This window comes from Ursus maritimus, unplaced genomic scaffold (assembly GCF_017311325.1).
Source record: "Ursus maritimus isolate PB19 unplaced genomic scaffold, ASM1731132v1 scaffold_22, whole genome shotgun sequence".
In the NCBI taxonomy this organism is placed as follows: domain Eukaryota; kingdom Metazoa; phylum Chordata; class Mammalia; order Carnivora; family Ursidae; genus Ursus; species Ursus maritimus.
In genome coordinates, this window is record NW_024424675.1 from 26,047,394 (window position 1) to 26,053,793 (window position 6,400).

Below are 6,400 nucleotides of genomic sequence, written 5' to 3' on the forward strand. Positions count from 1 at the left end.
AAGGGAAGGGAAGGGAAGGGAAGGGAAGGGAAGGGAAGGGAAGGGAAGGGAAGGGAAGGGAAGGAGGAAGGAAGGAAGGAAGGAAGGAAGGAAGGAAGGAAGGAAGGAAGGAAGGAAAAGAAAAGAAAAAAAGAGTATTTGTAAATCATATCTGATTAGAGACTTATATATAAAGAACCCTTCACAACTCAATAATAAAAAGATAAATAACCAATTTAAAAATGGGCAAAGGATAGGAACAGACATTTCTCCAAAGACAAGCAAACAGCCAGTAGGCAAATGCACAGACGCTCAACGTCATTAGGCATTGGGGAAATTAATGGCTATAATAATAATAATTTTAAAAACCCAGAAAATAACAAGGTTGGGAAAGATGTAGAGAAATTAGAACCCTCGCACACAGCGGGAGGAAATGTAAAATGGTGCAGCTGCTTGGGAAAACAGTCCAGCAGTTCCCCGGAAGGCTCAACAGTTACCATGTGACTCAGCAATTCTACTCCTAGGTATACTCCCCAGAAAATGAAAGCGTACATCCACGCAAAAACTTCTACACAAATGCTCACAGCAGCATTATTCAAAATGGCCAAAAAACAGACACAACCCCGACGTCCATCAACTGCGGAACAGGTAAGTAAATATGGTCTCTCCATGCACCAGAATGTTATTCGCCACTGAAAAGAATGAAGTGCTCATTCATGGATACGCCTCAAAAACACTACGCTAAGTCAAAGGAGCGCTTAACCGAAGACGGAGCACCGCACGATTCTACCTGCATGTACGCCCCGAACGGGCCAGCCACACAGAATGAGGGGTATCAGCGCTGGCCTATGGCCAGGAGGGCGCAGACGGGGAGTGAAGCTGATTGTGCTGATGGTTGCACGACCCTTTAAATACACGGAGGGCGCCTGGGTGACGCAGTCATTGAGCGTCTGCCTTCGGCTCAGGGCGTGATCCCTGCGTTCGGGGATCGAGTCCCACATCGGGCTCCTGGGCTGGGAGCCTGCTTCTTCCTCTCCCACTCCCCTGCTTGTGCTCCCTCTCTCGCTGGCTTGTCTCTCTGTCGAATAAATAAATAAAATCTTAAAATAAATAAATAAATAAATAAATAAATAAATAAATACACGGAAATTAACTGAATTGCACACTTTAAATATGTGAATTTCCAGAACGTAAATTATGTAACAATAAAGCTGTTAAAACAAATAGTAACTATTCAAAACAAATCTTCCTAAGCTAATGTTTATGTACTGTTGATGTACTTCTTTTTCTTTTCAAAGGCTAGTACATTTAAATTAGAGCTTCCATTTCTTCATTTCCTATACATTTTTTATTTCCTTCTATTTATATATGCCCCATTAGGTCTGATTAACCAATCAAAACTAACCTTAAATTTAAGACATGTTACAATTTAACTTACTATTTAATACACTACAAAGCAGGGAAATAGTCCAGACTCCTCCAGACACACTGCAAACCTTCAGCTTCTGTTCGGCAACCACAGCCATGTGCCAAAATAAAGAAACACAAAAACCCAACAGCCTCAATGGGCTGTTCTCCTTTTGATGCTTTCTTAATTCTCACAATATTTTCTTAATTGATTTGAGCTGGCAAATAGGCAAGCAAACTATTAAAAAAAAAAAAAAAAGACTAACAAATCAGAGTTTCCCACATTTCCCACTGGATAGAGAACAGACCCCTGGTGTCCTGTTCAGAGATCAACGAACAGACCACAAAATCAATCGTCAATCATTGCTCCCAGCAATGGGGAATGGTCTGGACAAGAACTGAAACCAAAACAGAGTCTGAAAACAACAAAGAAAACAAGAATGAGAGAAAACAAAGAGAAAGAGAGACAGAGACAGAGACAGAGAGGTGGTACGGAGTGGAGAAAGAGAGTGAGTAAAGTACAGTAAGAATTCACAGTAAAAACTGTGAGGGGTGCTTGGGTGGCTCAGGTCATGATGCCAGGGTCCTGGGATCAAGCCCCGCATCAGGCTCCCTGCTCGATGGGCAGCCTGCTTCTCCCTTTCCACCATTTGTGTCCTCTGTCTCTCTCTAATAAATAGTCTCTAAAAAAAAACCAACAAAAAACCAAAAACCCAGGACCCGTGAGACCTCCATTGCAGACAACACTGTAACTGGCTCTGGCAAGTTAGTCCCTGGGCATCCCAGTGGGATATCCTCCAAACTCAAGGTGTAACGCTCAAGAAATTAGACATGACTCTAGAGCATTCTACAAAATACCTGATCAGTGCTCCTCAAAACTGCCAAGGTCATCAGAAACAAATTAGTAAATCTGGAAACAATTCAAATATCTTTCGAATGATAAATGGTTAAACAAAAATGTAGTACACTCATCCAATGGCATGCTCTTCATCAGTGAGAAGGAACCAGTGGCCTACAATACACACACAACGCGGGTGCATCTCAGCTGCATTCTGCTGAAGGCTATATGCTACATGACCCCATGTACACGGCAGTCTGAACACGGCAAAACTATAGGACAGAAAACAGCTCAGTGGCTGCCAGGGGCACAGGGTGGGAAGAGAGACCACAGAGGAGCATGAGGGAATTCTAGGGGGTGACGAAACCATTCTGTATCGTGATTGTGTAGTCGTATGTTTGTTAAGACTCATTTTTTTTAAAAGGGTGAATTCTTACTGTATTAAAACGAACCAAGGAATTAATACCTAACATACTGCAAGAAAAAAATTGGAGAATCTAATAGGTAAACGGGCAAAGCATATAAACAGGAGATTCACAAAAGGGAAATTTCAACTAACAAGTACAATAGAATGACCTCACTGGTGTTCAGAAAGCAAATCAGAAACAGGCCACTTTATACTCATCAGATTGCCAAACATGAGAGAGAGAGAGAGAGAGAGAATGCCGAACTCTGGCAAAGATGGAGAGAAAGGGGGCTCCTCCTACGCTGGGTGGTGGGGGACAGACACTGGGGCACTCATGCAGGAGGGTGGGCACCCGACGGTACCTGGGAACAAGCAAACCCCTTAAGGCTCAGCAGTGGCACTGAGAAATCTGTGCCGAGGCCCAGAAGGAGCAGGACAAGATGTTCCCCGAAGCAGCCTTGATGAGAGCAGGGCGTTGGAGGGAACCTACTGTCACGAGGACAATGAATAAGTGAAACGTGATGGACACATGCTGTGGAGCACCGGGCAGCTCTCTGATGCAATGAACGGAACGTTCACGCAGCAACATGGATAGACATTAAAAACAATGTGGGGGGAGGACAGAATGAGAGCCGTAAAAATGTAATATTTTTTTAAGATGTTATTTTTTTTTAAGTAATCTCTACACCCAACGTGGGGCTTGAACTCACAACCCCGAGATCAGGAGTCACATGCCCCACCGACCGAGCCAGCCAGGCGCCCCTTTAAATGTAATATTAACATGCACATGGGATTTTAAAACCAGCAGAGGATTATCCATACATTATTCAAGGACCCAAAGAACACATTTTAGAGTGGACCTGTATGGGGGGGAGGCACAAGAGGGGGGACTAGAAGGAACACGGGTGACAGCAGTGCGTCAAGATGGCTGTGGGTCATAATGGGGACAAGGGAGGAAAAGCAGGAGGTGGGGGCCACGGGATTGGGAAAAAGAGAAACAGAGTGACACTTACAGAACAGTCCCTGAAATGAACAGGGACTCCAGCAGGACAGACTTGCAGCAGTGAGTAGAAAATAAATGGCTGAGGTTTCCCTGACCTTCAGAAGCACCCTTGGTCACCTTAAAACTGATGAGAAAAGAAAGCCAAACAAGGGCCAGGCCTTTGCCCAGAATCTCAGTGCTGGAGCGTGGGGGCGAAGTGGGGAGAAAGATCAGAGCCACATCTGAGAAGCCTTTAATGCCAGGTGACAGCACCTGGTTTTCCCCCCTCGCAGTTGTCCCCGAAGCACCCAGGAGTCTTTGAGGGGTCCAAAGCGGGACAGAGCTTGATCAGATCTGCCCAAGAAAGAGCAATGTGGATGTAGGTGAGGAGACTCGACGGGAGACTGGGTGCCCAGGACCAACAAGCATCTATTCCAAGCCTTTTACGGGGGTGTTGGGGGGTTCCACGGCGAAGAAAGCAGTTCACCACGGAGCAAGGGAGGGAGAGACAAGGACAAAACCCACCATCACAAACTCGGTTAAGTGTGATGTAGCAAACTGAACAACACAGGGCAGAAAGGCCAGGAGACCGGTCCTGAGAGGTCAGGGCCAGCCCTCCTGAGGAGGTGACATTTAAGCTGAAATCAGGGGAAATAACAAGGGTTAGAAAACAAACAAAAAGCACTCTGTGGACATGAACTTGGCACGAAGTGGAGTGGTGAGGTTGAGACTGGTGGCAGATGAGAAGGAGGCAGGGGCAAAGTGATGCCTTGGGAGTCCTCTAGGACCCAGGGGAGTTTGGACAGGACCCTAAAGTGCTGTGGGAACCACTGGAAGGTTTCCAGCAGGGACAGCCTTTCGTGTTTACTGGGCACTTACTATGGGCTATGTGTCTAGCTCTATATTATACATGGATACTCTGGTTTTATTCCAGGAAACTGAGGCAGGAAAAGGTCAAATAACCTGCTCAGGGCAAGGCCACACAACTAGTAAGAGAAAGACTGACACTCAATCACTGTAGGATGTTGCTCGATAAAGTAATGGCCTACATTTAATGAGCAATTAATATATGCCAGGCAATCTGATCCCAGGGCCCCTGCACTTCCCATGGCACTGACCAAGAAAAGGATCTCTTTAAGAATTCCTCGGGCTATAAAATTATTCGGGAAAATCCCAGTCCCTCTCTGGACCTCAGGGTCCTCACACATTAAATGGAAAGGCTGGACTTGTACCAGGGAACATGACAGCGAATGGGGCCTTCCGTATCCCAGTCGTGCCCCACCTCCACAGGGGCAGTGGCAAGCACAAGGTCACCTAGCTAATTTAGACGAAACACTCTGAATGTCCAGTCTGGTCTGCTTTCCTGATGCCAGCGGCCTCCTGAGGACCTCCGAGGTCCCTTCAATTCTAAGATGTTAGGATCCCACCTCGATGCACCAGCAGCCCAGGCCCACGGAGCCCTCCTGAGCCTCTGGCTGGCTCCTGGGTACCTAGGCTCAACAGTCCTTTCTGAGAGCTGGTACTCACGGCGGGCAGCAGTAGCCAGAGGCAATGACTGCAGCAGCAACCAAAAAGGACATCACCCGGATGACCCTTCCACCCACCACGCCCCTGCCTCACACCTACACACATCCACTAAGTCGCTCGGGCAGACCACCGGTCTCCCATTTCCACCACATCTGCCAATAAAGGAGAACAGCAGAACCAGTTTCATCGGTCATTGCGACGTTGGCAGTTACTTTACATATCACCTAACGTGGGACCTAACCCGAGAAACTTGTACAAATTACCGGCACCTCTCCCCTGGCCAGAGATTAACTTCCCAGAAGGGGTAAAGTAGACCTTCCCTGGAGCTTGGTCTTGTCTTCATCCCCAGAAGTCTTGCGAAGGCCCACTATGTATAAAATCCTGTAGTGCGGGTTGTGGGGGTCGGGGGGGGACATGCCAGGGCCTTCTTTATTATTTTATTTTTATTTTTTATTTTTGAGAGAGAAAGAGCCGGGGTAGGGGAGTAGCAGAGGGAGAAGGAAGGAGAGACTCTCAACCCAACTCCTCACCTAGTGCAGAGCCCGACATGGGGCTCAATCTCATGACCCTGAGATCATAACCTGAGCTAAAATCAAGAGTCACATGCTTAAGCAAATGAGTCACCCAGGCGCCCCTTATGAACTGTTTTAATGTTTGATTTATATACATTTCTTTCCTTAGATTTATTTTAGTGCATAAAGAAGGTCCTGGGGGCACCTGGATGGCTCAGTCGGTGGAGTGGCCCACTCGATTTCGGCTCAGGTCATGATCTCAGGGTGGTGAGCCCCCTGACTGGCTCCGCCCTCAACGGGGAGTCGGCTTCTCTCCTTCTCCCTCTCCCTCTGCCCCTCCCCACACTTGCACACATGAGCTCGCTCTCTCTCTCTCAAATAAATAAATCTTTTTAAAATAAATAAATAAAACAATTCATATAATTCTTCACATGCCCCCCTCCCCAGTTTTACAGATGAGGCTCTGGGGCCTGAGGTCACACTGAAGAGGAATTGGGGCTCAGACCTGAGGTTAAGATATGGTACTAAGAGCTGAATGTAGCCTGTTTCTTGGCTTGTAAGATACACAAGTACATACGAGGCATCCCAACTTTACATCAGAAGGCTCTGGGAAGATAATTTTGAGACCAGAGGTAACGCAATGGAGTAGTTAGAGAAGAATTAGGTTGCAGTCCTGGTTCTGCCATTTATTAGCTGTATGAACTTGAGCAAGTTATTGAACTTCTCTGAGGCTCAGCTTCTCAGCCATA